General features: G+C 44.7%; 2 long non-coding RNA genes and 1 pseudogene across 9 annotated transcripts in view; 2 read left to right on the top strand and 1 right to left on the bottom strand.

Annotated features, from left to right (window-relative positions):
* LOC127926587 (uncharacterized) overlaps positions 1 to 704 on the bottom strand; it is a 3,589-nt gene extending 2,885 nt beyond the window's left edge. The window contains exons 1-3 of the long non-coding RNA XR_008124476.1: positions 537 to 704; positions 341 to 438; positions 1 to 18 (exon numbers count right to left, since the gene is read on the bottom strand). The exon at positions 1 to 18 is cut by the window's left edge and continues 19 nt beyond it. This is a non-coding gene — a long non-coding RNA (uncharacterized LOC127926587). The remainder of the gene's footprint in view (positions 19 to 340; positions 439 to 536) is intronic.
* LOC127926586 (sister chromatid cohesion protein PDS5 homolog A-like) overlaps positions 1 to 27,500 on the top strand; it is a 65,862-nt pseudogene that overhangs the window by 24,697 nt on the left and 13,665 nt on the right.
* LOC127926588 (uncharacterized) lies at positions 1,533 to 3,521 on the top strand. 8 transcript variants are annotated; one of them, XR_008124481.1, is made up of 3 exons: positions 1,533 to 1,877; positions 1,977 to 2,127; positions 2,169 to 3,521. It is a non-coding gene; the product is annotated as an uncharacterized LOC127926588 (long non-coding RNA). The 8 variants fall into 8 exon arrangements; XR_008124483.1 differs by having other exon boundaries at positions 1,977 to 2,256; positions 2,368 to 3,521; XR_008124478.1 differs by having other exon boundaries at positions 1,977 to 2,367; positions 2,412 to 3,521.

Here is a 27,500-nt window from a genome sequence, read left to right as displayed (position 1 = left end):
AGAGAGGGACACTGACACCTAAAGACACAGGGGTTGTAGAGAGGGACACTGCTAGTGCTTGGGTCACCTAAAGACACAGGGGTTGTGCTTGGGTCACCTAAAGACACAGGGGTTGTAGAGGGACACTGCTAGTGCTTGGGTCACCTAAAGACACAGGGGTTGTAGAGAGGGACACTGCTAGTGCTTGGGTCACCTAAAGACACAGGGGTTGTAGAGAGGGACACTGCTAGTGCTTGGGTCACCTAAAGACACAGGGGTTGTAGAGAGGGACACTGCTAGTGCTTGGGTCACCTAAAGACACAGGGATTGTAGAGAGGGACACTGCTAGTGCTTGGGTCACCTAAAGACACAGGGATTGTAGAGAGGGACACTGCTAGTGCTTGGGTCACCTAAAGACACAGGGGTTGTAGAGAGGGACACTGCTAGTGCTTGGGTCACCTAAAGACACAGGGATTGTAGAGAGGGACACTGCTAGTGCTTGGGTCACCTAAAGACACAGGGATTGTAGAGAGGGACACTGCTAGTGCTTGGGTCACCTAAAGACACAGGGGTTGTAGAGAGGGACACTGCTAGTGCTTGGGTCACCTAAAGACACAGGGGTTGTAGAGAGGGACACTGCTAGTGCTTGGGTCACCTAAAGACACAGGGATTGTAGAGAGGGACACTGCTAGTGCTTGGGTCACCTAAAGACACAGGGATTGTAGAGAGGACACTGCTAGTGCTTGGGTCACCTAAAGACACAGGGATTGTAAAGAGGACACTGCTAGACAAAGACACAGGTATTGTAGAGAGGGACACTGCTAGTGCTTGGGTCACCTAAAGACACAGGGATTGTAGAGAGGGACACTGCTAGTGCTTGGGTCACCTAAAGACACAGGGATTAGTACAGAGGGACACCTAAAGACACAGGGGTTGTAGAGAGGGACACTGGGTATGTAATGTAATATATATATATAATAAAGAGGGGATGTGCTGCTCGTGCTTCACCATCTTGTGTCTCAGTCTCTAGGAAACAGGGGTTGTAGAGAGGGTCACTGCTGTAGTGCTTGGGTATGTAATGTATATATATATATAATAAAGTGTCTCCAGTCTCTAGGAAACAGGGGTTGTAGAGAGGGACACTGGGTATGTAATGTATATATATATATAATAAAGTGTCTCCAGTCTCTAGGAAACAGGGGTTGTAGAGAGGGACACTGGGTATGTAATGTATATATATATAATAAAGTGTCTCCAGTCTCTAGGAAACAGGGGTTGTAGAGAGGGACACTGGGTATGTAATGTATATATATATAATAAAGTGTCTCCAGTCTCTAGGAAACAGGGGTTGTAGAGAGGGACACTGGGTATGTAATGTATATATATATAATAAAGTGTCTCCAGTCTCTAGGAAACAGGGGTTGTAGAGAGGGACACTGGGTATGTAATGTATATATATATAATAAAGTGTCTCCAGTCTCTAGGAAACAAAAATGGGAAGCTGTGGACATCTGACGAAGAAGTTTCTCCTGAGGTGCTGGCTAAGGTAACTACACTCTACATATCTCCTCCTAACTACACTCTCCTGAGGTAACTACACTCTACATATCTCCTCCTAACTACACTCTCCTGAGGTAACTACACTCTACATATCTCCTCCTAACTACACTCTCCTGAGGTAACTACACTCTACATATCTCCTCCTAACTACACTCTCCTGAGGTAACTACACTCTACATATCTCCTCCTAACTACACTCTCCTGAGGTAACTACACTCTACATATCTCCTCCTAACTACACTCTCCTGAGGTAACTACACTCTACATATCTCCTCCTAACTACACTCTCCTGAGGTAACTACACTCTACATATCTCCTCCTAACTACACTCTCCTGAGGTAACTACACTCTACATATCTCCTCCTAACTACACTCTACATATCTCCTCCTACACTAACTACACTCTACATATCTCCTCCTAACTACACTCTCCTGAGGTAACTACACTCTACATATCTCCTCCTAACTACACTCTCCTGAGGTAACTACACTCTACATATCTCCTCCTAACTACACTCTCCTGAGGTAACTACACTCTACATATCTCCTCCTAACTACACTCTCCTGAGGTAACTACACTCTCCTGAGGTAACTACACTCTACATATCTCCTAACTACACTCTCCTGAGGTAACTACACTCTACATATCTCCTCCTAACTACACTCTCCTGAGGTAACTACACTCTACATATCTCCTCCTAACTACACTCTCCTGAGGTAACTACACTCTCTACATATCTCCTCCTAACTACACTCTCCTGAGGTAACTACACTTTCCTTAGGTAACTACACTCTCTACATATCTCCTCCTAACTACACTCTCCTGAGGTAACTACACTCTACATATCTCCTCCTAACTACACTCTCCTGAGGTAACTACACTCTACATATCTTCTCCTAACTACACTCTACATATCTCCTCCTAACTACACTCTCCTAAGGTAACTACACTCTCTACATATCTCCTCCTAACTACACTCTCCTGAGGTAACTACACTCTACATATCTCCTCTTAACTACACTCTCCTAAGGTAACTACACTCTCTACATATCTCCTCCTAACTACACTCTCCTGAGGTAACTACACTCTCCTTAGGTAACTACACTCTCTACATATCTCCTCCTAACTACACTCTCCTGAGGTAACTACACTCTACATATCTCCTCCTAACTACACTCTCCTGAGGTAACTACACTCTACATATCTCCTCCTAACTACACTCTCCTGAGGTAACTACACTCTACATATCTCCTCCTAACTACACTCTCCTGAGGTAACTACACTCTCTACATATCTCCTCCTAACTACACTCTCCTGAGGTAACTACACTCTCTACATATCTCCTCCTAACTGCACTCTCCTGAGGTAACTACACTCTCTACATATCTCCTCCTAACTACACTCTCCTGAGGTAACTACACTCTACATATCTCCTCCTAACTACACTCTCCTGAGGTAACTACACTACATATCTCCTCCTAACTACACTCTCCTGAGGTAACTACACTCTACATATCTCCTCCTAACTACACTCTCCTGAGGTAACTACACTCTACATATCTCCTCCTAACTACACTCTCCTGAGGTAACTACACTCTCTACATATCTCCTCCTAACTACACTCTACATATCTCCTCCTAACTACACTCTCCTAAGGTAACTACACTCTCTACATATCTCCTCCTAACTACACTCTCCTGAGGTAACTACACTCTCTACATATCTCTTCCTAACTACACTCTCCTGAGGTAACTACACTCTCTACATATCTCCTCCTAACTACACTCTCCTGAGGTAACTACACTCTCCTTAGGTAACTACACTCTCTACATATCTCCTCCTAACTACACTCTCCTGAGGTAACTACACTCTACATATCTCCTCCTAACTACACTCTCCTGAGGTAACTACACTCTACATATCTCCTCCTAACTACACTCTCCTGAGGTAACTACACTCTACATATCTCCTCCTAACTACACTCTCCTCCTAACTACACTCTCCTGAGGTAACTACACTCTCTACATATCTCTCCTAACTACACTCTCATATCTCCTCCTAACTACACTCTCTAAGGTAACTACACTCTCATATCTCTGTCATATCTCTCTACACTCTCCTAAGGTAACTACACTCTCTCATATCTCCTCCTAACTACACTCTCCTGTAACTACACTCTACATATCTCCTCACTCTCCTGACTACACTCTCTTTCTCCTAACTACACTCTCCTGCTACACTCCTACATATCTCCTCCTCTACACTGTCCTGAGGTAACTCCTCTACATATCTCCTCCTAACTACACTCTCTCCTCCTCTCTCTTCTACATATCCCTCCTCTACACTCTCTTACCCTCTACATATCTCCTCCTAACTACACTCTCCTGAGTCCTACACTCTCCATATCTCCTCTTTCTGTCCCTCGCTCTCCTCTCTCTCTTTCTGTCTACACTCTCCTCCTCTCTCTTTCATATCCCTCGCTCTCCTCCTCTCTCTTATCTTCTGTCCCTCTACATATCTCCTCCTCTCTCTTCTATCCCTCCTCTCCTCCACTCTCCTGTCCACGCTACATATCTCTCCTCTACACTCTGTCCTCGCTCTCCTCCTCGATCTCTGTCCCTCGCTCTCCTCCTCTCTTTCTGTCCCTCCCTCCTCTCCTCCTCGATCTCTGTCCTCCTAACTACTCTACCTCTCTCCTCCTTCTGTCCCTCGCTCTCCTCTCTCTTTCTGTCCCTCGCTCTCCGCCTCATATCTCCTCTGTCCTCTCTCCTCCTCTCTTTCTGTCCTCTCTCTCTGTCCCTCACTCTCCTCTATCTTTCTGTGCCTCTTCTCTCTGTCCCTCGCTCTCCTCTATATTTCTGTCCCTCCCTCTCTCTGCCTCCTCCTCTCCTCTCTCTTTCTGTCCCTCGCTCTCCTCCTCTCTCTTTCTGTCCCTCGCTCTCCTCCTCTCTCTTTCTGTCCCTCGCTCTCCTCCTCGATCTCTCTGTCCCTCGCTCTCCTCCTCGATCTCTGTCCCTCGCTCTCCTCCTCTCTTTCTGTCCCTCGCTCTCCTCCTCGATCTCTCTGTCCCTCGCTCTCCTCTCTCTTTCTGTCCCTCGCTCTCCGCCTCGCTCTCTGTCCCTCGCACTCCTCCTCTCTTTCTGTCCCTCTCTCTGTCCCTCACTCTCCTCTATCTTTCTGTGCCTCTTCTCTCTGTCCCTCGCTCTCCTCTATATTTCTGTCCCTCCCTCTCTGCCTCGCTCTCCTCTCTCTTTCTGTCCCTCGCTCTCCTCTCTCTTTCTGTCCCTCGCTCTCCTCTCTCTCTGTCCCTCACTCTCCTCTCTCTCTGTCCCTCACTCTCCTCTCTCTCTGTCCCTCACTCTCCTCTCTCTCTGTCCCTCGCTCTCCTCCTCTCTCTCTGTCCCTCGCTCTCCTCTCTCTTTCTGTCCCTCGCTCTCCTCTCTCTTTCTGTCCCTCGCTCTCCTCCTGTCTCTCTCTGTCCCTCGCTCTCCTCTACCTCTCTCTTTTCTAATACTTTCCCCCCACACGGGTCCCCAGTGGGACTCAAACCTATAACCCTGGTAATTTCAAGCACTATGCTCTACCAACTGAGTTGACTCTCCTCTCCCTTTCTCTGTCCTCCCTCTCTCCGTCTCTCCTCCCCAGGTCCAGGCCATTAAGCTGTTGGTGCGTTGGCTCCTCGGTATGAAGAACAAACCAGTCTAAATCGGCCAACTCCACCCTCCGACTGCTGTCCGCCATGCTGGTCTCGGAGGGAGACCTCACAGAACAGAAGAAGATCAGGTATGTGGAGGTCAGAGGTCTTTGTCAACGCTGGTCTGAGAGGGAGACCTCACAGAACAGAAAACTAGCAGGTATGTGGAGGTCAGAGGTCAACAACGCTGGTCTGAGAGGGAGACCTCACAGAACAGAAGAAGATCAGGTATGTAGAGGTCAGAGGTCAGACTGCTGTCAGCCATGCTGGTCTCAGAGGGAGACCTCGCAGAACAGAAGAAGATCAGGTATGTGGAGGTCAGAGGTCAGACTGCTGTCAGCCATGCTGGTCTCAGAGGGAGACCTCTGGGTCAGGTGTTGAAGGTTAGGGATTAGAGGTCGTTGGTTAAGTGGTCAGGCTAACTGCATTTTTGGGGGGGGGGGGGTAGGTTACAAAATAGTAATTCATGCTCATTACTCACATCTCTTCCTCCTCTTCCTCCTCTTCCTCCCGCAGTAAGTCAGACATGTCTCGTCTGCGTCTGGCAGCAGGAGGAGCCATCATGAAGCTGGCCCAGGAGCCGGTTTACCATGACATCATCACACCGGAACAGTTCCAGCTCTGTGGGCTGGTTATCAACGTAAGACTGTCTGTCAGGGTGGGACTTTAGGACACGTTTCTGTCGGGGTGGGACTTTAGGACATGTTTCTGTCAGACTGTCTGTCAGGGTGGGACTTTAGGACACGTTTCTGTCAGACTGTCTGTCAGGGTGGGACTTTAGGACACGTTTCTGTCAGACTGTCTGTCAAGGTGGGACTTTAGGACACGTTTCTGTCAGGGTGGGACTTTAGGACACGTTTCTGTCAGGGTGGGACTTTAGGACATGTTTCTGTCAGGGTGGGACTTTAGGACACGTTTCTGTCAGGGTGGGACTTTAGGACATGTTTCTGTCAGACTGTCTGTCAGGGTGGGACTTTAGCACACGTTTCTGTCAGGGTGGGACTTTAGGACATGTTTCTGTCAGGGTGGGACTTTAGGACACGTTTCTGTCAGGGTGGGACTTTAGGACATGTTTCTGTCAGGGTGGGACTTTAGGACATGTTTCTGTCAGACTGTCTGTCAGGGTGGGACTTTAGGACACGTTTCTGTCAGACTGTCTGTCAGGGTGGGACTTTAGGACATGTTTCTGTCAGGGTGGGACTTTAGGACACATTTCTGTCAGGGTGGGACTTTAGGACATGTTTCTGTCAGGGTGGGACTTTAGGACACGTTTCTGTCAGGGTGGGACTTTAGGACATGTTTCTGTCAGGGTGGGACTTTAGGACATGTTTCTGTCAGGGTGGGACTTTAGGACACGTTTCTGTCAGGGTGGGCTGGTTATCAACGTAAGACTGTCTGTCGGGGTGGGACTTTAGGACACGTTTCTGTCAGGGTGGGACTTTAGGACATGTTTCTGTCAGGGTGGGACTTTAGGACATGGCTCTGTCAGACTGTCTGTCAGGGTGGGACTTTAGGACACGTTTTTGTCAGGGTGGGACTTTAGGACATGTCTCTGTCAGACTGTCTGTCAGGGTGGGACTTTAAGGACACGTTTCTGTCAGGGTGGGACTTTAGGACACGTTTCTGTCAGGGTGGGACTTTAGGACATGTTTCTGTCAGGGTGGGCTTTTTTTCTTTTCTGTGTTTTCTGTCCTTGTTGTTGTAGTGTTCTGTCCTTGTTGTTGACGTGTTCTGTCCTTGTTGTTGTAGTGTTCTGTCCTTGTTGTTGAAGTGTTCTGTCCTTGTTGTTGAAGTGTTCTGTCCTTGTTGTTGTTGTAGTGTTCTGTCCTTGTTGTTGTTGTAGTGTTCTGTCCTTGTTGTTGTTGTAGTGTTCTGTCCTTGTTGTTGTTGAAGTGTTCTGTCCTTGTTGTTGTTGTAGTGTTCTGTCCTTGTTGTTGTTGTAGTGTTCTGTCCTTGTTGTTGTTGTAGTGTTCTGTCCTTGTTGTTGTAGTGTTCTGTCCTTGTTGTTGTTGTAGTGTTCTGTCCTTGTTGTTGTTGAAGTGTTCTGTCCTTGTTGTTGTAGTGTTCTGTCCTTGTTGTTGAAGTGTTCTGTCCTTGTTGTTGTTGTAGTGTTCTGTCCTTGTTGTTGTTGAAGTGTTCTGTCCTTGTTGTTGTTGAAGTGTTCTGTCCTTGTTGTTGTAGTGTTCTGTCCTTGTTGTTGTTGAAGTGTTCTGTCCTTGTTGTTGTAGTGTTCTGTCCTTGTTGTTGTAGTGTTCTGTCCTTGTTGTTGTTGTAGTGTTCTGTCCTTGTTGTTGTTGAAGTGTTCTGTCCTTGTTGTTGTTGTAGTGTTCTGTCCTTGTTGTTGTTGAAGTGTTCTGTCCTTGTTGTTGTTGAAGTGTTCTGTCCTTGTTGTTGTTGAGTGTTCTGTCCTTGTTGTTGTTGTAGTGTTCTGTCCTTGTTGTTGTTGAAGTGTTCTGTCCTTGTTGTTGTTGTAGTGTTCTGTCCTTGTTGTTGAAGTGTTCTGTCCTTGTTGTTGTAAGTGTTCTGTCCTTGTTGTTGTTGTAGTGTTCTGTCCTTGTTGTTGTTGAAGTGTTCTGTCCTTGTTGTTGTTGTAGTGTTCTGTCCTTGTTGTTGTTGTAGTGTTCTGTCCTTGTTGTTGTTGTAGTGTTCTGTCCTTGTTGTTGTTGAAGTGTTCTGTCCTTGTTGTTGTTGTAGTGTTCTGTCCTTGTTGTTGTAGTGTTCTGTCCTTGTTGTTGTTGAAGTGTTCTGTCCTTGTTGTTGTTGTAGTGTTCTGTCCTTGTTGTTGTTGAAGTGTTCTGTCCTTGTTGTTGTTGAAGTGTTCTGTCCTTGTTGTTGTAGTGTTCTGTCCTTGTTGTTGTTGTAGTGTTCTGTCCTTGTTGTTGAAGTGTTCTGTCCTTGTTGTTGTAGTGTTCTGTCCTTGTTGTTGTTGAAGTGTTCTGTCCTTGTTGTTGTAGTGTTCTGTCCTTGTTGTTGTTGTAGTGTTCTGTCCTTGTTGTTGTAGTGTTCTGTCCTTGTTGTTGTTGAAGTGTTCTGTCCTTGTTGTTGTTGAAGTGTTCTGTCCTTGTTGTTGTTGAAGTGTTCTGTCCTTGTTGTTGAAGTGTTCTGTCCTTGTTGTTGTTGAAGTGTTCTGTCCTTGTTGTTGTTGACGTGTTCTGTCCTTGTTGTTGAAGTGTTCTGTCCTTGTTGTTGTAGTGTTCTGTCCTTGTTGTTGAAGTGTTCTGTCCTTGTTGTTGTTGTAGTGTTCTGTCCTTGTTGTTGTTGTAGTGTTCTGTCCTTGTTGTTGTTGAAGTGTTCTGTCCTTGTTGTTGAAGTGTTCTGTCCTTGTTGTTGAAGTGTTCTGTCCTTGTTGTTGTTGTAGTGTTCTGTCCTTGTTGTTGAAGTGTTCTGTCCTTGTTGTTGTTGTAGTGTTCTGTCCTTGTTGTTGTTGTAGTGTTCTGTCCTTGTTGTTGAAGTGTTCTGTCCTTGTTGTTGAAGTGTTCTGTCCTTGTTGTTGAAGTGTTCTGTCCTTGTTGTTGTTGTAGTGTTCTGTCCTTGTTGTTGAAGTGTTCTGTCCTTGTTGTTGTTGTAGTGTTCTGTCCTTGTTGTTGTAGTGTTCTGTCCTTGTTGTTGTTGTAGTGTTCTGTCCTTGTTGTTGTTGAAGTGTTCTGTCCTTGTTGTTGTTGTAGTGTTCTGTCCTTGTTGTTGTTGTAGTGTTCTGTCCTTGTTGTTGTTGTAGTGTTCTGTCCTTGTTGTTGTTGTAGTGTTCTGTCCTTGTTGTTGTTGAAGTGTTCTGTCCTTGTTGTTGTTGTAGTGTTCTGTCCTTGTTGTTGAAGTGTTCTGTCCTTGTTGTTGTTGAAGTGTTCTGTCCTTGTTGTTGTTGTAGTGTTCTGTCCTTGTTGTTGAAGTGTTCTGTCCTTGTTGTTGTTGAAGTGTTCTGTCCTTGTTGTTGTTGTAGTGTTCTGTCCTTGTTGTTGAAGTGTTCTGTCCTTGTTGTTGTTGAAGTGTTCTGTCCTTGTTGTTGTTGTAGTGTTCTGTCCTTGTTGTTGTTGTAGTGTTCTGTCCTTGTTGTTGTTGTAGTGTTCTGTCCTTGTTGTTGAAGTGTTCTGTCCTTGTTGTTGAAGTGTTCTGTCCTTGTTGTTGTTGTAGTGTTCTGTCCTTGTTGTTGTAGTGTTCTGTCCTTGTTGTTGTAGTGTTCTGTCCTTGTTGTTGTTGTAGTGTTCTGTCCTTGTTGTTGAAGTGTTCTGTCCTTGTTGTTGTTGTAGTGTTCTGTCCTTGTTGTTGTTGTAGTGTTCTGTCCTTGTTGTTGTTGTAGTGTTCTGTCCTTGTTGTTGTTGTAGTGTTCTGTCCTTGTTGTTGTTGTAGTGTTCTGTCCTTGTTGTTGTTGTAGTGTTCTGTCCTTGTTGTTGTAGTGTTCTGTCCTTGTTGTTGTTGAAGTGTTCTGTCCTTGTTGTTGTTGAAGTGTTCTGTCCTTGTTGTTGTTGTAGTGTTCTGTCCTTGTTGTTGTTGTAGTGTTCTGTCCTTGTTGTTGTTGTAGTGTTCTGTCCTTGTTGTTGTTGTAGTGTTCTGTCCTTGTTGTTGTTGAAGTGTTCTGTCCTTGTTGTTGTTGAAGTGTTCTGTCCTTGTTGTTGTTGAAGTGTTCTGTCCTTGTTGTTGTAGTGTTCTGTCCTTGTTGTTGTAGTGTTCTGTCCTTGTTGTTGAAGTGTTCTGTCCTTGTTGTTGTAGTGTTCTGTCCTTGTTGTTGTAGTGTTCTGTCCTTGTTGTTGTAGTGTTCTGTCCTTGTTGTTGTAGTGTTCTGTCCTTGTTGTTGTAGTGTTCTGTCCTTGTTGTTGTAGTGTTCTGTCCTTGTTGTTGTTGAAGTGTTCTGTCCTTGTTGTTGTAGTGTTCTGTCCTTGTTGTTGTTGTAGTGTTCTGTCCTTGTTGTTGTTGTAGTGTTCTGTCCTTGTTGTTGTTGAAGTGTTCTGTCCTTGTTGTTGTTGTAGTGTTCTGTCCTTGTTGTTGAAGTGTTCTGTCCTTGTTGTTGTTGTAGTGTTCTGTCCTTGTTGTTGTTGTAGTGTTCTGTCCTTGTTGTTGTTGTAGTGTTCTGTCCTTGTTGTTGTAGTGTTCTGTCCTTGTTGTTGAAGTGTTCTGTCCTTGTTGTTGAAGTGTTCTGTCCTTGTTGTTGTTGTAGTGTTCTGTCCTTGTTGTTGTAGTGTTCTGTCCTTGTTGTTGTTGTAGTGTTCTGTCCTTGTTGTTGTTGAAGTGTTCTGTCCTTGTTGTTGAAGTGTTCTGTCCTTGTTGTTGAAGTGTTCTGTCGTTGTTGTTGTTGAAGTGTTCTGTCGTTGTTGTTGTAGTGTTCTGTCCTTGTTGTTGAAGTGTTCTGTCCTTGTTGTTGTTGAAGTGTTCTGTCCTTGTTGTTGTTGTAGTGTTCTGTCCTTGTTGTTGTTGTAGTGTTCTGTCCTTGTTGTTGTAGTGTTCTGTCCTTGTTGTTGTAGTGTTCTGTCCTTGTTGTTGTAGTGTTCTGTCCTTGTTGTTGTAGTGTTCTGTCCTTGTTGTTGTTGTAGTGTTCTGTCCTTGTTGTTGTAGTGTTCTGTCCTTGTTGTTGTTGTAGTGTTCTGTCCTTGTTGTTGAAGTGTTCTGTCCTTGTTGTTGTAGTGTTCTGTCCTTGTTGTTGTTGAAGTGTTCTGTCCTTGTTGTTGTAGTGTTCTGTCCTTGTTGTTGTAGTGTTCTGTCCTTGTTGTTGTAGTGTTCTGTCCTTGTTGTTGTTGAAGTGTTCTGTCCTTGTTGTTGTAGTGTTCTGTCCTTGTTGTTGTAGTGTTCTGTCCTTGTTGTTGTTGTAGTGTTCTGTCCTTGTTGTTGTAGTGTTCTGTCCTTGTTGTTGTTGTAGTGTTCTGTCCTTGTTGTTGTAGTGTTCTGTCCTTGTTGTTGTTGTAGTGTTCTGTCCTTGTTGTTGTTGAAGTGTTCTGTCCTTGTTGTTGAAGTGTTCTGTCCTTGTTGTTGAAGTGTTCTGTCCTTGTTGTTGTAGTGTTCTGTCCTTGTTGTTGTAGTGTTCTGTCCTTGTTGTTGTAGTGTTCTGTCCTTGTTGTTGTTGTAGTGTTCTGTCCTTGTTGTTGTAGTGTTCTGTCCTTGTTGTTGTTGTAGTGTTCTGTCCTTGTTGTTGTTGTGTTCTGTCCTTGTTGTTGTTGTAGTGTTCTGTCCTTGTTGTTGTAGTGTTCTGTCCTTGTTGTTGTTGTAGTGTTGTGTCCTTGTTGTTGAAGTGTTCTGTCCTTGTTGTTGAAGTGTTCTGTCCTTGTTGTTGTAGTGTTCTGTCCTTGTTGTTGTAGTGTTCTGTCCTTGTTGTTGTAGTGTTCTGTCCTTGTTGTTGTTGAGTGTTCTGTCCTTGTTGTTGTAGTGTTCTGTCCTTGTTGTTGTTGTAGTGTTCTGTCCTTGTTGTTGTTGTAGTGTTCTGTCCTTGTTGTTGTTGTAGTGTTCTGTCCTTGTTGTTGTAGTGTTCTGTCCTTGTTGTTGTTGTAGTGTTCTGTCCTTGTTGTTGTTGTAGTGTTCTGTCCTTGTTGTTGAAGTGTTCTGTCCTTGTTGTTGTTGTAGTGTTCTGTCCTTGTTGTTGTTGTAGTGTTCTGTCCTTGTTGTTGAAGTGTTCTGTCCTTGTTGTTGAAGTGTTCTGTCCTTGTTGTTGTAGTGTTCTGTCCTTGTTGTTGAAGTGTTCTGTCCTTGTTGTTGTTGTAGTGTTCTGTCCTTGTTGTTGTTGTAGTGTTCTGTCCTTGTTGTTGTAGTGTTCTGTCCTTGTTGTTGTAGTGTTCTGTCCTTGTTGTTGTAGTGTTCTGTCCTTGTTGTTGTTGTAGTGTTCTGTCCTTGTTGTTGAAGTGTTCTGTCCTTGTTGTTGTTGTAGTGTTCTGTCCTTGTTGTTGAAGTGTTCTGTCCTTGTTGTTGTTGAAGTGTTCTGTCCTTGTTGTTGTTGTAGTGTTCTGTCCTTGTTGTTGTTGTAGTGTTCTGTCCTTGTTGTTGTTGTAGTGTTCTGTCCTTGTTGTTGTTGTAGTGTTCTGTCCTTGTTGTTGTTGTAGTGTTCTGTCCTTGTTGTTGTTGAAGTGTTCTGTCCTTGTTGTTGTTGTAGTGTTCTGTCCTTGTTGTTGAAGTGTTCTGTCCTTGTTGTTGAAGTGTTCTGTCCTTGTTGTTGTTGTAGTGTTCTGTCCTTGTTGTTGAAGTGTTCTGTCCTTGTTGTTGTTGAAGTGTTCTGTCCTTGTTGTTGTTGTAGTGTTCTGTCCTTGTTGTTGTTGTAGTGTTCTGTCCTTGTTGTTGTAGTGTTCTGTCCTTGTTGTTGAAGTGTTCTGTCCTTGTTGTTGTAGTGTTCTGTCCTTGTTGTTGTTGTAGTGTTCTGTCCTTGTTGTTGTAGTGTTCTGTCCTTGTTGTTGTAGTGTTCTGTCCTTGTTGTTGTTGAAGTGTTCTGTCCTTGTTGTTGAAGTGTTCTGTCCTTGTTGTTGTTGTAGTGTTCTGTCCTTGTTGTTGTTGTAGTGTTCTGTCCTTGTTGTTGTTGTAGTGTTCTGTCCTTGTTGTTGTTGTAGTGTTCTGTCCTTGTTGTTGTTGTAGTGTTCTGTCCTTGTTGTTGTTGTAGTGTTCTGTCCTTGTTGTTGTAGTGTTCTGTCCTTGTTGTTGTTGAAGTGTTCTGTCCTTGTTGTTGTTGAAGTGTTCTGTCCTTGTTGTTGTTGTAGTGTTCTGTCCTTGTTGTTGTTGTAGTGTTCTGTCCTTGTTGTTGTTGTAGTGTTCTGTCCTTGTTGTTGTTGTAGTGTTCTGTCCTTGTTGTTGTTGAAGTGTTCTGTCCTTGTTGTTGTTGAAGTGTTCTGTCCTTGTTGTTGTTGAAGTGTTCTGTCCTTGTTGTTGTAGTGTTCTGTCCTTGTTGTTGTAGTGTTCTGTCCTTGTTGTTGACGTGTTCTGTCCTTGTTGTTGTAGTGTTCTGTCCTTGTTGTTGAAGTGTTCTGTCCTTGTTGTTGTAGTGTTCTGTCCTTGTTGTTGTTGTAGTGTTCTGTCCTTGTTGTTGTAGTGTTCTGTCCTTGTTGTTGTAGTGTTCTGTCCTTGTTGTTGTTGTAGTGTTCTGTCCTTGTTGTTGTTGTAGTGTTCTGTCCTTGTTGTTGTTGTAGTGTTCTGTCCTTGTTGTTGTTGTAGTGTTCTGTCCTTGTTGTTGTTGAAGTGTTCTGTCCTTGTTGTTGTTGTAGTGTTCTGTCCTTGTTGTTGAAGTGTTCTGTCCTTGTTGTTGTTGTAGTGTTCTGTCCTTGTTGTTGTTGTAGTGTTCTGTCCTTGTTGTTGTTGTAGTGTTCTGTCCTTGTTGTTGTAGTGTTCTGTCCTTGTTGTTGAAGTGTTCTGTCCTTGTTGTTGTTGTAGTGTTCTGTCCTTGTTGTTGTTGTAGTGTTCTGTCCTTGTTGTTGTAGTGTTCTGTCCTTGTTGTTGTTGTAGTGTTCTGTCCTTGTTGTTGTTGAAGTGTTCTGTCCTTGTTGTTGAAGTGTTCTGTCCTTGTTGTTGAAGTGTTCTGTCGTTGTTGTTGTTGAAGTGTTCTGTCGTTGTTGTTGTAGTGTTCTGTCCTTGTTGTTGAAGTGTTCTGTCCTTGTTGTTGTTGTAGTGTTCTGTCCTTGTTGTTGTTGTAGTGTTCTGTCCTTGTTGTTGTTGTAGTGTTCTGTCCTTGTTGTTGTAGTGTTCTGTCCTTGTTGTTGTAGTGTTCTGTCCTTGTTGTTGTAGTGTTCTGTCCTTGTTGTTGTAGTGTTCTGTCCTTGTTGTTGTTGTAGTGTTCTGTCCTTGTTGTTGTAGTGTTCTGTCCTTGTTGTTGTTGTAGTGTTCTGTCCTTGTTGTTGTTGTAGTGTTCTGTCCTTGTTGTTGAAGTGTTCTGTCCTTGTTGTTGTTGAAGTGTTCTGTCCTTGTTGTTGTTGAAGTGTTCTGTCCTTGTTGTTGTAGTGTTCTGTCCTTGTTGTTGTAGTGTTCTGTCCTTGTTGTTGTTGAAGTGTTCTGTCCTTGTTGTTGAAGTGTTCTGTCCTTGTTGTTGTAGTGTTCTGTCCTTGTTGTTGTAGTGTTCTGTCCTTGTTGTTGTTGTAGTGTTCTGTCCTTGTTGTTGAAGTGTTCTGTCCTTGTTGTTGTTGTAGTGTTCTGTCCTTGTTGTTGTTGTGTTCTGTTCTTGTTGTTGTAGTGTTCTGTCCTTGTTGTTGTTGTAGTGTTCTGTCCTTGTTGTTGTAGTGTTCTGTCCTTGTTGTTGAAGTGTTCTGTCCTTGTTGTTGTAGTGTTCTGTCCTTGTTGTTGTAGTGTTCTGTCCTTGTTGTTGTAGTGTTCTGTCCTTGTTGTTGTAGTGTTCTGTCCTTGTTGTTGTTGAAGTGTTCTGTCCTTGTTGTTGTAGTGTTCTGTCCTTGTTGTTGTTGTAGTGTTCTGTCCTTGTTGTTGTTGAAGTGTTCTGTCCTTGTTGTTGTTGAAGTGTTCTGTCCTTGTTGTTGTAGTGTTCTGTCCTTGTTGTTGTTGAAGTGTTCTGTCCTTGTTGTTGTAGTGTTCTGTCCTTGTTGTTGAAGTGTTCTGTCCTTGTTGTTGTAGTGTTCTGTCCTTGTTGTTGTAGTGTTCTGTCCTTGTTGTTGTAGTGTTCTGTCCTTGTTGTTGAAGTGTTCTGTCCTTGTTGTTGTAGTGTTCTGTCCTTGTTGTTGTTGTAGTGTTCTGTCCTTGTTGTTGTTGAAGTGTTCTGTCCTTGTTGTTGTTGTAGTGTTCTGTCCTTGTTGTTGTAGTGTTCTGTCCTTGTTGTTGTAGTGTTCTGTCCTTGTTGTTGTTGAAGTGTTCTGTCCTTGTTGTTGAAGTGTTCTGTCCTTGTTGTTGTTGAAGTGTTCTGTCCTTGTTGTTGTTGAAGTGTTCTGTCCTTGTTGTTGTAGTGTTCTGTCCTTGTTGTTGTTGTAGTGTTCTGTCCTTGTTGTTGTTGAAGTGTTCTGTCCTTGTTGTTGTTGTAGTGTTCTGTCCTTGTTGTTGTTGTAGTGTTCTGTCCTTGTTGTTGTTGAAGTGTTCTGTCCTTGTTGTTGTAGTGTTCTGTCCTTGTTGTTGAAGTGTTCTGTCCTTGTTGTTGTTGTAGTGTTCTGTCCTTGTTGTTGTTGAAGTGTTCTGTCCTTGTTGTTGTAGTGTTCTGTCCTTGTTGTTGTTGACGTGTTCTGTCCTTGTTGTTGACGTGTTCTGTCCTTGTTGTTGTTGAAGTGTTCTGTCCTTGTTGTTGAAGTGTTCTGTCCTTGTTGTTGTAGTGTTCTGTCCTTGTTGTTGTTGAAGTGTTCTGTCCTTGTTGTTGTTGAAGTGTTCTGTCCTTGTTGTTGTTGTAGTGTTCTGTCCTTGTTGTTGTTGTTGTGTTCTGTCCTTGTTGTTGTTGTTGTGTTCTGTCCTTGTTGTTGTAGTGTTCTGTCCTTGTTGTTGTTGTAGTGTTCTGTCCTTGTTGTTGTTGAAGTGTTCTGTCCTTGTTGTTGTTGTAGTGTTCTGTCCTTGTTGTTGTTGTAGTGTTCTGTCCTTGTTGTTGTTGTAGTGTTCTGTCCTTGTTGTTGTTGAAGTGTTCTGTCCTTGTTGTTGAAGTGTTCTGTCCTTGTTGTTGTAGTGTTCTGTCCTTGTTGTTGTTGTTGTGTTCTGTCCTTGTTGTTGTAGTGTTCTGTCCTTGTTGTTGTTGTAGTGTTCTGTCCTTGTTGTTGTTGAAGTGTTCTGTCCTTGTTGTTGTTGAAGTGTTCTGTCCTTGTTGTTGTTGAAGTGTTCTGTCCTTGTTGTTGTTGAAGTGTTCTGTCCTTGTTGTTGTTGTAGTGTTCTGTCCTTGTTGTTGTTGTAGTGTTCTGTCCTTGTTGTTGTTGTAGTGTTCTGTCCTTGTTGTTGTTGAAGTGTTCTGTCCTTGTTGTTGAAGTGTTCTGTCCTTGTTGTTGTAGTGTTCTGTCCTTGTTGTTGTTGTAGTGTTCTGTCCTTGTTGTTGTTGAAGTGTTCTGTCCTTGTTGTTGTTGTAGTGTTCTGTCCTTGTTGTTGTTGTAGTGTTCTGTCCTTGTTGTTGTTGAAGTGTTCTGTCCTTGTTGTTGTAGTGTTCTGTCCTTGTTGTTGTAGTGTTCTGTCCTTGTTGTTGACGTGTTCTGTCCTTGTTGTTGTAGTGTTCTGTCCTTGTTGTTGAAGTGTTCTGTCCTTGTTGTTGAAGTGTTCTGTCGTTGTTGTTGTTGAAGTGTTCTGTCCTTGTTGTTGAAGTGTTCTGTCCTTGTTGTTGTTGTAGTGTTCTGTCCTTGTTGTTGTTGAAGTGTTCTGTCCTTGTTGTTGTAGTGTTCTGTCCTTGTTGTTGAAGTGTTCTGTCCTTGTTGTTGTAGTGTTCTGTCCTTGTTGTTGTTGTAGTGTTCTGTCCTTGTTGTTGTAGTGTTCTGTCCTTGTTGTTGTAGTGTTCTGTCCTTGTTGTTGTTGTAGTGTTCTGTCCTTGTTGTTGTAGTGTTCTGTCCTTGTTGTTGAAGTGTTCTGTCCTTGTTGTTGTTGTAGTGTTCTGTCCTTGTTGTTGTTGAAGTGTTCTGTCCTTGTTGTTGAAGTGTTCTGTCCTTGTTGTTGAAGTGTTCTGTCCTTGTTGTTGAAGTGTTCTGTCCTTGTTGTTGAAGTGTTCTGTCCTTGTTGTTGTTGTAGTGTTCTGTCCTTGTTGTTGTTGAAGTGTTCTGTCCTTGTTGTTGAAGTGTTCTGTCCTTGTTGTTGAAGTGTTCTGTCCTTGTTGTTGAAGTGTTCTGTCCTTGTTGTTGAAGTGTTCTGTCCTTGTTGTTGTTGTAGTGTTCTGTCCTTGTTGTTGTTGTAGTGTTCTGTCCTTGTTGTTGTAGTGTTCTGTCCTTGTTGTTGAAGTGTTCTGTCCTTGTTGTTGAAGTGTTCTGTCCTTGTTGTTGTTGTAGTGTTCTGTCCTTGTTGTTGAAGTGTTCTGTCCTTGTTGTTGTTGTAGTGTTCTGTCCTTGTTGTTGAAGTGTTCTGTCCTTGTTGTTGTTGAAGTGTTCTGTCCTTGTTGTTGTTGAAGTGTTCTGTCCTTGTTGTTGTTGTAGTGTTCTGTCCTTGTTGTTGTTGTAGTGTTCTGTCCTTGTTGTTGTTGTAGTGTTCTGTCCTTGTTGTTGTTGTAGTGTTCTGTCCTTGTTGTTGTTGAAGTGTTCTGTCCTTGTTGTTGTTGTAGTGTTCTGTCCTTGTTGTTGAAGTGTTCTGTCCTTGTTGTTGTTGAAGTGTTCTGTCCTTGTTGTTGTTGTAGTGTTCTGTCCTTGTTGTTGTAGTGTTCTGTCCTTGTTGTTGTTGAAGTGTTCTGTCCTTGTTGTTGTTGTAGTGTTCTGTCCTTGTTGTTGTTGTAGTGTTCTGTCCTTGTTGTTGTAGTGTTCTGTCCTTGTTGTTGAAGTGTTCTGTCCTTGTTGTTGAAGTGTTCTGTCCTTGTTGTTGTTGTAGTGTTCTGTCCTTGTTGTTGTAGTGTTCTGTCCTTGTTGTTGTAGTGTTCTGTCCTTGTTGTTGTTGTAGTGTTCTGTCCTTGTTGTTGAAGTGTTCTGTCCTTGTTGTTGTTGTAGTGTTCTGTCCTTGTTGTTGTTGTAGTGTTCTGTCCTTGTTGTTGTTGTAGTGTTCTGTCCTTGTTGTTGTTGTAGTGTTCTGTCCTTGTTGTTGTAGTGTTCTGTCCTTGTTGTTGTTGTAGTGTTCTGTCCTTGTTGTTGTAGTGTTCTGTCCTTGTTGTTGTTGTAGTGTTCTGTCCTTGTTGTTGTTGAAGTGTTCTGTCCTTGTTGTTGTTGTAGTGTTCTGTCCTTGTTGTTGTTGTAGTGTTCTGTCCTTGTTGTTGTTGTAGTGTTCTGTCCTTGTTGTTGTTGTAGTGTTCTGTCCTTGTTGTTGTTGAAGTGTTCTGTCCTTGTTGTTGTTGAAGTGTTCTGTCCTTGTTGTTGTTGAAGTGTTCTGTCCTTGTTGTTGAAGTGTTCTGTCCTTGTTGTTGTTGTAGTGTTCTGTCCTTGTTGTTGACGTGTTCTGTCCTTGTTGTTGTAGTGTTCTGTCCTTGTTGTTGTAGTGTTCTGTCCTTGTTGTTGTAGTGTTCTGTCCTTGTTGTTGTAGTGTTCTGTCCTTGTTGTTGTAGTGTTCTGTCCTTGTTGTTGTAGTGTTCTGTCCTTGTTGTTGTTGTAGTGTTCTGTCCTTGTTGTTGTTGTAGTGTTCTGTCCTTGTTGTTGTTGTAGTGTTCTGTCCTTGTTGTTGTTGTAGTGTTCTGTCCTTGTTGTTGTTGAAGTGTTCTGTCCTTGTTGTTGTTGTAGTGTTCTGTCCTTGTTGTTGAAGTGTTCTGTCCTTGTTGTTGTTGTAGTGTTCTGTCCTTGTTGTTGTTGTAGTGTTCTGTCCTTGTTGTTGTTGTAGTGTTCTGTCCTTGTTGTTGTAGTGTTCTGTCCTTGTTGTTGAAGTGTTCTGTCCTTGTTGTTGTTGAAGTGTTCTGTCCTTGTTGTTGTTGTAGTGTTCTGTCCTTGTTGTTGTAGTGTTCTGTCCTTGTTGTTGTTGTAGTGTTCTGTCCTTGTTGTTGTTGAAGTGTTCTGTCCTTGTTGTTGAAGTGTTCTGTCCTTGTTGTTGAAGTGTTCTGTCGTTGTTGTTGTTGAAGTGTTCTGTCGTTGTTGTAGTGTTCTGTCCTTGTTGTTGAAGTGTTCTGTCCTTGTTGTTGTTGAAGTGTTCTGTCCTTGTTGTTGTTGTAGTGTTCTGTCCTTGTTGTTGTTGTAGTGTTCTGTCCTTGTTGTTGTAGTGTTCTGTCCTTGTTGTTGTAGTGTTCTGTCCTTGTTGTTGTAGTGTTCTGTCCTTGTTGTTGTAGTGTTCTGTCCTTGTTGTTGTTGTAGTGTTCTGTCCTTGTTGTTGTAGTGTTCTGTCCTTGTTGTTGTTGTAGTGTTCTGTCCTTGTTGTTGAAGTGTTCTGTCCTTGTTGTTGTAGTGTTCTGTCCTTGTTGTTGTTGAAGTGTTCTGTCCTTGTTGTTGTAGTGTTCTGTCCTTGTTGTTGTAGTGTTCTGTCCTTGTTGTTGTAGTGTTCTGTCCTTGTTGTTGTTGAAGTGTTCTGTCCTTGTTGTTGTAGTGTTCTGTCCTTGTTGTTGTAGTGTTCTGTCCTTGTTGTTGTTGTAGTGTTCTGTCCTTGTTGTTGTAGTGTTCTGTCCTTGTTGTTGTAGTGTTCTGTCCTTGTTGTTGTAGTGTTCTGTCCTTGTTGTTGTAGTGTTCTGTCCTTGTTGTTGTTGTAGTGTTCTGTCCTTGTTGTTGTAGTGTTCTGTCCTTGTTGTTGAAGTGTTCTGTCCTTGTTGTTGAAGTGTTCTGTCCTTGTTGTTGTAGTGTTCTGTCCTTGTTGTTGTAGTGTTCTGTCCTTGTTGTTGTAGTGTTCTGTCCTTGTTGTTGTTGTAGTGTTCTGTCCTTGTTGTTGTAGTGTTCTGTCCTTGTTGTTGTTGTAGTGTTCTGTCCTTGTTGTTGTTGAAGTGTTCTGTCCTTGTTGTTGTTGTAGTGTTCTGTCCTTGTTGTTGTAGTGTTCTGTCCTTGTTGTTGAAGTGTTCTGTCCTTGTTGTTGTAGTGTTCTGTCCTTGTTGTTGTAGTGTTCTGTCCTTGTTGTTGTTGAAGTGTTCTGTCCTTGTTGTTGTAGTGTTCTGTCCTTGTTGTTGAAGTGTTCTGTCCTTGTTGTTGTAGTGTTCTGTCCTTGTTGTTGTAGTGTTCTGTCCTTGTTGTTGTAGTGTTCTGTCCTTGTTGTTGAAGTGTTCTGTCCTTGTTGTTGTAGTGTTCTGTCCTTGTTGTTGTTGTAGTGTTCTGTCCTTGTTGTTGTTGAAGTGTTCTGTCCTTGTTGTTGTAGTGTTCTGTCCTTGTTGTTGTTGTAGTGTTCTGTCCTTGTTGTTGTTGAAGTGTTCTGTCCTTGTTGTTGTAGTGTTCTGTCCTTGTTGTTGTAGTGTTCTGTCCTTGTTGTTGTTGAAGTGTTCTGTCCTTGTTGTTGTTGAAGTGTTCTGTCCTTGTTGTTGTAGTGTTCTGTCCTTGTTGTTGTAGTGTTCTGTCCTTGTTGTTGTTGTAGTGTTCTGTCCTTGTTGTTGTTGAAGTGTTCTGTCCTTGTTGTTGTTGTAGTGTTCTGTCCTTGTTGTTGTAGTGTTCTGTCCTTGTTGTTGTTGAAGTGTTCTGTCCTTGTTGTTGTAGTGTTCTGTCCTTGTTGTTGAAGTGTTCTGTCCTTGTTGTTGTAGTGTTCTGTCCTTGTTGTTGTTGTAGTGTTCTGTCCTTGTTGTTGTTGAAGTGTTCTGTCCTTGTTGTTGTTGACGTGTTCTGTCCTTGTTGTTGTTGAAGTGTTCTGTCCTTGTTGTTGTTGAAGTGTTCTGTCCTTGTTGTTGTAGTGTTCTGTCCTTGTTGTTGAAGTGTTCTGTCCTTGTTGTTGTTGAAGTGTTCTGTCCTTGTTGTTGTTGAAGTGTTCTGTCCTTGTTGTTGTTGTAGTGTTCTGTCCTTGTTGTTGTTGTAGTGTTCTGTCCTTGTTGTTGTTGTTGTGTTCTGTCCTTGTTGTTGTAGTGTTCTGTCCTTGTTGTTGTTGTCGTGTTCTGTCCTTGTTGTTGTTGTAGTGTTGTGTCCTTGTTGTTGTTGTAGTGTTCTGTCCTTGTTGTTGTTGTAGTGTTCTGTCCTTGTTGTTGTTGTAGTGTTCTGTCCTTGTTGTTGTTGAAGTGTTCTGTCCTTGTTGTTGAAGTGTTCTGTCCTTGTTGTTGTAGTGTTCTGTCCTTGTTGTTGTTGTAGTGTTCTGTCCTTGTTGTTGTAGTGTTCTGTCCTTGTTGTTGTTGTAGTGTTCTGTCCTTGTTGTTGTTGAAGTGTTCTGTCCTTGTTGTTGTTGAAGTGTTCTGTCCTTGTTGTTGTTGAAGTGTTCTGTCCTTGTTGTTGTTGAAGTGTTCTGTCCTTGTTGTTGTTGAAGTGTTCTGTCCTTGTTGTTGTTGTAGTGTTCTGTCCTTGTTGTTGTTGAAGTGTTCTGTCCTTGTTGTTGTTGAAGTGTTCTGTCCTTGTTGTTGTAGTGTTCTGTCCTTGTTGTTGAAGTGTTCTGTCCTTGTTGTTGTTGTAGTGTTCTGTCCTTGTTGTTGTTGTAGTGTTCTGTCCTTGTTGTTGATGTGTTCTGTCCTTGTTGTTGTAGTGTTCTGTCCTTGTTGTTGTTGTAGTGTTCTGTCCTTGTTGTTGTTGTAGTGTTCTGTCCTTGTTGTTGTTGAAGTGTTCTGTCCTTGTTGTTGAAGTGTTCTGTCCTTGTTGTTGAAGTGTTCTGTCCTTGTTGTTGTTGTAGTGTTCTGTCCTTGTTGTTGTTGAAGTGTTCTGTCCTTGTTGTTGAAGTGTTCTGTCCTTGTTGTTGAAGTGTTCTGTCCTTGTTGTTGTTGTAGTGTTCTGTCCTTGTTGTTGTTGTAGTGTTCTGTCCTTGTTGTTGTTGAAGTGTTCTGTCCTTGTTGTTGAAGTGTTCTGTCCTTGTTGTTGAAGTGTTCTGTCCTTGTTGTTGTTGAAGTGTTCTGTCCTTGTTGTTGTTGTAGTGTTCTGTCCTTGTTGTTGTTGTAGTGTTCTGTCCTTGTTGTTGTTGTAGTGTTCTGTCCTTGTTGTTGTTGAAGTGTTCTGTCCTTGTTGTTGTTGTAGTGTTCTGTCCTTGTTGTTGTTGTAGTGTTCTGTCCTTGTTGTTGTTGTAGTGTTCTGTCCTTGTTGTTGTTGTAGTGTTCTGTCCTTGTTGTTGTTGTAGTGTTCTGTCCTTGTTGTTGTTGTAGTGTTCTGTCCTTGTTGTTGTTGAAGTGTTCTGTCCTTGTTGTTGTTGTAGTGTTCTGTCCTTGTTGTTGTTGTAGTGTTCTGTCCTTGTTGTTGTTGAAGTGTTCTGTCCTTGTTGTTGTTGTAGTGTTCTGTCCTTGTTGTTGTTGAAGTGTTCTGTCCTTGTTGTTGTTGAAGTGTTCTGTCCTTGTTGTTGAAGTGTTCTGTCCTTGTTGTTGTAGTGTTCTGTCCTTGTTGTTGTTGAAGTGTTCTGTCCTTGTTGTTGAAGTGTTCTGTCCTTGTTGTTGTAGTGTTCTGTCCTTGTTGTTGTAGTGTTCTGTCCTTGTTGTTGTAGTGTTCTGTCCTTGTTGTTGACGTGTTCTGTCCTTGTTGTTGTAGTGTTTTGTCCTTGTTGTTGTAGTGTTCTGTCCTTGTTGTTGACGTGTTCTGTCCTTGTTGTTGTAGTGTTTTGTCCTTGTTGTTGTAGTGTTCTGTCCTTGTTGTTGACGTGTTCTGTCCTTGTTGTTGAAGTGTTCTGTCCTTGTTGTTGAAGTGTTCTGTCCTTGTTGTTGTAGTGTTCTGTCCTTGTTGTTGTAGTGTTCTGTCCTTGTTGTTGAGTGTTCTGTCCTTGTTGTTGTAGTGTTTTGTCCTTGTTGTTGTTGTAGTGTTCTGTCCTTGTTGTTGTTGTAGTGTTCTGTCCTTGTTGTTGACGTGTTCTGTCCTTGTTGTTGACGTGTTCTGTCCTTGTTGTTGTAGTGTTCTGTCCTTGTTGTTGTCGTGTTCTGTCCTTGTTGTTGACGTGTTCTGTGGTCTCCTGCAGGATGAGTGTTACCAGGTGCGTCAGATCTTTGCCCAGAAGTTACACCTGGCTCTGGTCAAGCTGCTCCTCCCGTTAGAGTACCTGGCCGTCTTCTCGCTGTGTGCCAAAGACCCGGTCAAGGAGAGGAGGGCCCACGCCAGACAGTGTCTGCTCAAGAACATCAGTATCAGACGGGAATTCATCAACAACAACCCCCTGGCCCACGGTTAGTGAACCGGACCGTAACAACAACCCCCTGGCCCACGGTTAGTGAACCGGACCGTAACAACAACCCCTGGCCCACGGTTAGTGAACCGGACCGTAACAACAACCCCTGGCCCACGGTTAGTGAACCGGACCGTAACAACAACCCCTGGCCCACGGTTAGTGAACCGGACCGTAACAACAACCCCTGGCCCACGGTTAGTGAACCGGACCGTAACAACAACCCCTGGCCCACGGTTAGTGAACCGGACCGTAACAACAACCCCTGGCCCACGGTTAGTGAACCGGACCGTAACAACAACCCCTGGCCCACGGTTAGTGAACCGGACCGCAACAACAACCCCTGGCCCACGGTTAGTGAACCGGACCGTAACAACAACCCCTGGCCCACGGTTAGTGAACCGGACCGTAACAACAACCCCTGGCCCACGGTTAGTGAACCGGACCGTAACAACAACCCCTGGCCCACGGTTAGTGAACCGGACCGTAACATGACCACACATCAACCCCTGGCCCACGCTTAGTGAACCGGACCGTAACAACAACCCCCTGGCCCACGGTTAGTGAACCGGACCGTGACATGACCACACATCAACCCCCTGGCCCACGGTTAGTGAACCGGACCGTGACATGACCACACATCAACCCCCTGGCCCACGGTTAGTGAACCGGACCGTAACATGACCACACATCAACCCCCTGGCCCACGGTTAGTGAACCGGACCGTGACATGACCACACATCAACCCCCTGACCCACGGTTAGTGAACCGGACCGTAACAACAACCCCCTGGCCCACGGTTAGTGAACCGGACCGTAACAACAACCCCTGGCCCACGGTTAGTGAACCGGACCGTAACATGACCACACATCAACCCCCTGGCCCACGGTTAGTGAACCGGACCGTAACAACAACCCCCTGGCCCACGGTTAGTGAACCGGACCGTGACATGACCACACATCAACCCCCTGGCCCACGGTTAGTGAACCGGACCGTGACATGACCACACATCAACCCCCTGGCCCACGGTTAGTGAACCGGACCGTAACATGACCACACATCAACCCCCTGGCCCACGGTTAGTGAACCGGACCGTAACATGACCACACATCAACCCCCTGGCCCACGGTTAGTGAACCGGACCGTAACATGACCACACATCAACCCCCTGGCCCACGGTTAGTGAACCGGACCGTAACATGACCACACATCAACCCCCTGGCTCACGGTTAGTGAACCGGACCGTAACATGACCACACATCAACCCCCTGGCCCACGGTTAGTGAACCAGACCGTAACATGACCACACATCAACCCCCTGGCCCACGGTTAGTGAACCGGACCGTAACATGACCACACATCAACCCCCTGGCCCACGGGTTAGTGAACCGAACCGTAACATGACCACACATCAACCCCTTGACCCACCGTAAGTGAACCGGACCGTAACAACAACCCCCTGACCCACGGTTAGTGAACCGGACCGTAACAACAACCCCCTGGCCCACGGTTAGTGAACCGGACCGTAACATAACCCCTGGCCCACGGTTAGTGAACCGGACCGTAACAACAACCCCCTAGCCCACGGTTAGTGAACCGGACCGTAACAACAACCCCTGGCCCACGGTTAGTGAACCGGACCGTAACAACAACCCCCTGGCCCACGGTTAGTGAACCGGACCGTAACAACAACCCCCTGGCCCACGGTTAGTGAACCGGACCGTAACAACAACCCCTGGCCCACGGTTAGTGAACCGGACCGTAACAACCCCTGGCCCACGGTTAGTGAACCGGACCGTAACAACAACCCCTGACCCACGGTTAGTGAACCGGACCGTAACATGACCACACATCAACCCCTGACCCACGGTTAGTGAACCGGACCGTAACAACAACCCCCTGGCCCACGGTTAGTGAACCGGACCGTAACAACCCCTGACCCACGGTTAGTGAACCGGACCGTAACAACAACCCTGGCCCACGGTTAGTGAACCGGACCGTAACATGACCACACATCAACCCCTGACCCACGGTAAGTGAACCCGACCGTAACAACAACCCCTGGCCCACGGTTAGTGAACCGGACCGTAACAACAACCCCTGGCCCACGGTTAGTGAACCGGACCGTAACAACAACCCCTGGCCCACGGTTAGTGAACCGGACCGCAACAACCCCTGGCCCACTGTTAGTGAACCGGACCGTAACAACAACCCCTGACCCACGGTTAGTGAACCGGACCGTAACATGACCACACATCAACCCCTGACCCACGGTTAGTGAACCGGACCGTAACAACAACCCCTGGCTCACGGTTAGTGAACCGGACCGTAACAACAACCCCTGACCCACGGTTAGTGAACCGGACCGTAACAACAACTCCTGGCCCACGGTTAGTGAACCGGACCGTAACATGACCACACATCAACCCCTGGCCCACGGTTAGTGAACCGGACCGTAACATGACCACACATCAGGGCCCACGGTTAGTGAACCCACTGTTACAACAACCCCTGACTCACGGTTAGTGAACCGGACCGTAACATGACCACATCAACCCTGGCCCACGGTTAGTGAACCGGACCGTAACATGACCACACATCAACCCCCTTGACCCAGGTTAGTGAACCGGACCCCACTGTTAATACATCAGGACACGACTCAACCCCACTGTTAATACATCAGGACACGACTCAACCCCACTGTTAATACATCAGGACACGACTCAACCTCACTGTTAATACATCAGGACACGACTCAACCCCACGACTCAACCCCACTGTTAATACATCAGGACACGACTCAACCCCACTGTTAATACATCAGGACACGACTCAACCTCACTGTTAATACATCAGGACACGACTCAACCCCACGACTCAACCTCACTGTTAATACATCAGGACACGACTCAACCCCACTGTTAATACATCAGGACACGACTCAACCCCACTGTTAATACATCAGGACACGACTCAACCCCACGACTCAACCCCACTGTTAATACATCAGGACACGACTCAACCCACTGTTAATACATCAGGACACGACTCAACCCCACGACTCAACCTCACTGTTAATACATCAGGACACGACTCAACCCCACGACTCAACCTCACTGTTAATACATCAGAACACGACTCAACCCCACTGTTAATACATCAGGACACGACTCAACCCCACGACTCAACCCCACTGATAATACATCAGGACACGACTCAACCTCACTGTTAATACATCAGGACACGACTCAACCCCACTGTTAATACATCAGGACACGACTCAACCCCACTGTTAATACATCAGGACACGACTCAACCTCACTGTTAATACATCAGGACACGACTCAACCCCACGACTCAACCCCACTGTTAATACATCAGGACACGACTCAACCTCACTGTTAATACATCAGGACACGACTCAACCCCACGACTCAACCCCACTGTTAATACATCAGGACACGACTCAACCTCACTGTTAATACATCAGGACACGACTCAACCCCACTGTTAATACATCAGGACACGACTCAACCCCACTGTTAATACATCAGGACACGACTCAACCCCACTGTTAATACATCAGGACACGACTCAACCCCACTGTTAATACATCAGGACACGACTCAACCTCACTGTTAATACATCAGGACACGACTTCAACCCCACGACTCCACCCCACTGTTAATACATCAGGACACGACTCAACCCCACGACTCAACCCCACTGTTAATACATCAGGACACGACTCAACCTCACTGTTAATACATCAGAACACGACTCAACCCCACTGTTAATACATCAGGACACGACTCAACCCCACGACTCAACCCCACTGATAATATATCAGGACACGACTCAACCCCACTGTTAATAAATCAGGACAGGACTCAACCCCACTGATAATACATCAGGACACGACTCAACCCCACAACTCAACACCACTGTTAATACATCAGGACATGACTCAACCACACTGTTAATACATCAGGACACGACTCAACCCCACTGTTAATACATCAGGACACGACTCAACCCCACGACTCAACCCCACAACTCAACACCACTGTTAATACATCAGGACATGACTCAACCCCACTGTTAATACATCAGGACACGACTCAACCACACTGTTAATACATCAGGACAGGACTCAACCCCACTGATAATACATCAGGACTCGACTCAACCCCACAACTCAACACCACTGTTAATACATCAGGACATGACTCAACCCCACTGTTAATACATCAGGACACGACTCAACCACACTGTTAATACATCAGGACACGACTCAACCCCACTGTTAATACATCAGGACACGACTCAACCCCACGACTCAACCTCACTGTTAATACATCAGGACACGACTCAACCCCACTGTTAATACATCAGGACACGACTCAACCCCACTGTTAATACATCAGGACACGACTCAACCCCACTGTTAATACATCAGGACACGACTCAACCCCACGACTCAACCTCACTGTTAATACATCAGGACACGACTCAACCCCACTGTTAATACATCAGGACACGACTCAACCCCACTGTTAATACATCAGGACACGACTCAACCCCACGACTCAACCTCACTGTTAATACATCAGGACACGACTCAACCCC

Source organism: Oncorhynchus keta, unplaced genomic scaffold, assembly GCF_023373465.1.
Source record: "Oncorhynchus keta strain PuntledgeMale-10-30-2019 unplaced genomic scaffold, Oket_V2 Un_contig_7855_pilon_pilon, whole genome shotgun sequence".
NCBI classification, from domain to species: domain Eukaryota; kingdom Metazoa; phylum Chordata; class Actinopteri; order Salmoniformes; family Salmonidae; genus Oncorhynchus; species Oncorhynchus keta.
Note: the sequence above shows the minus strand (reverse complement) of the source record. Positions and strands in the feature narration are given on the sequence as shown.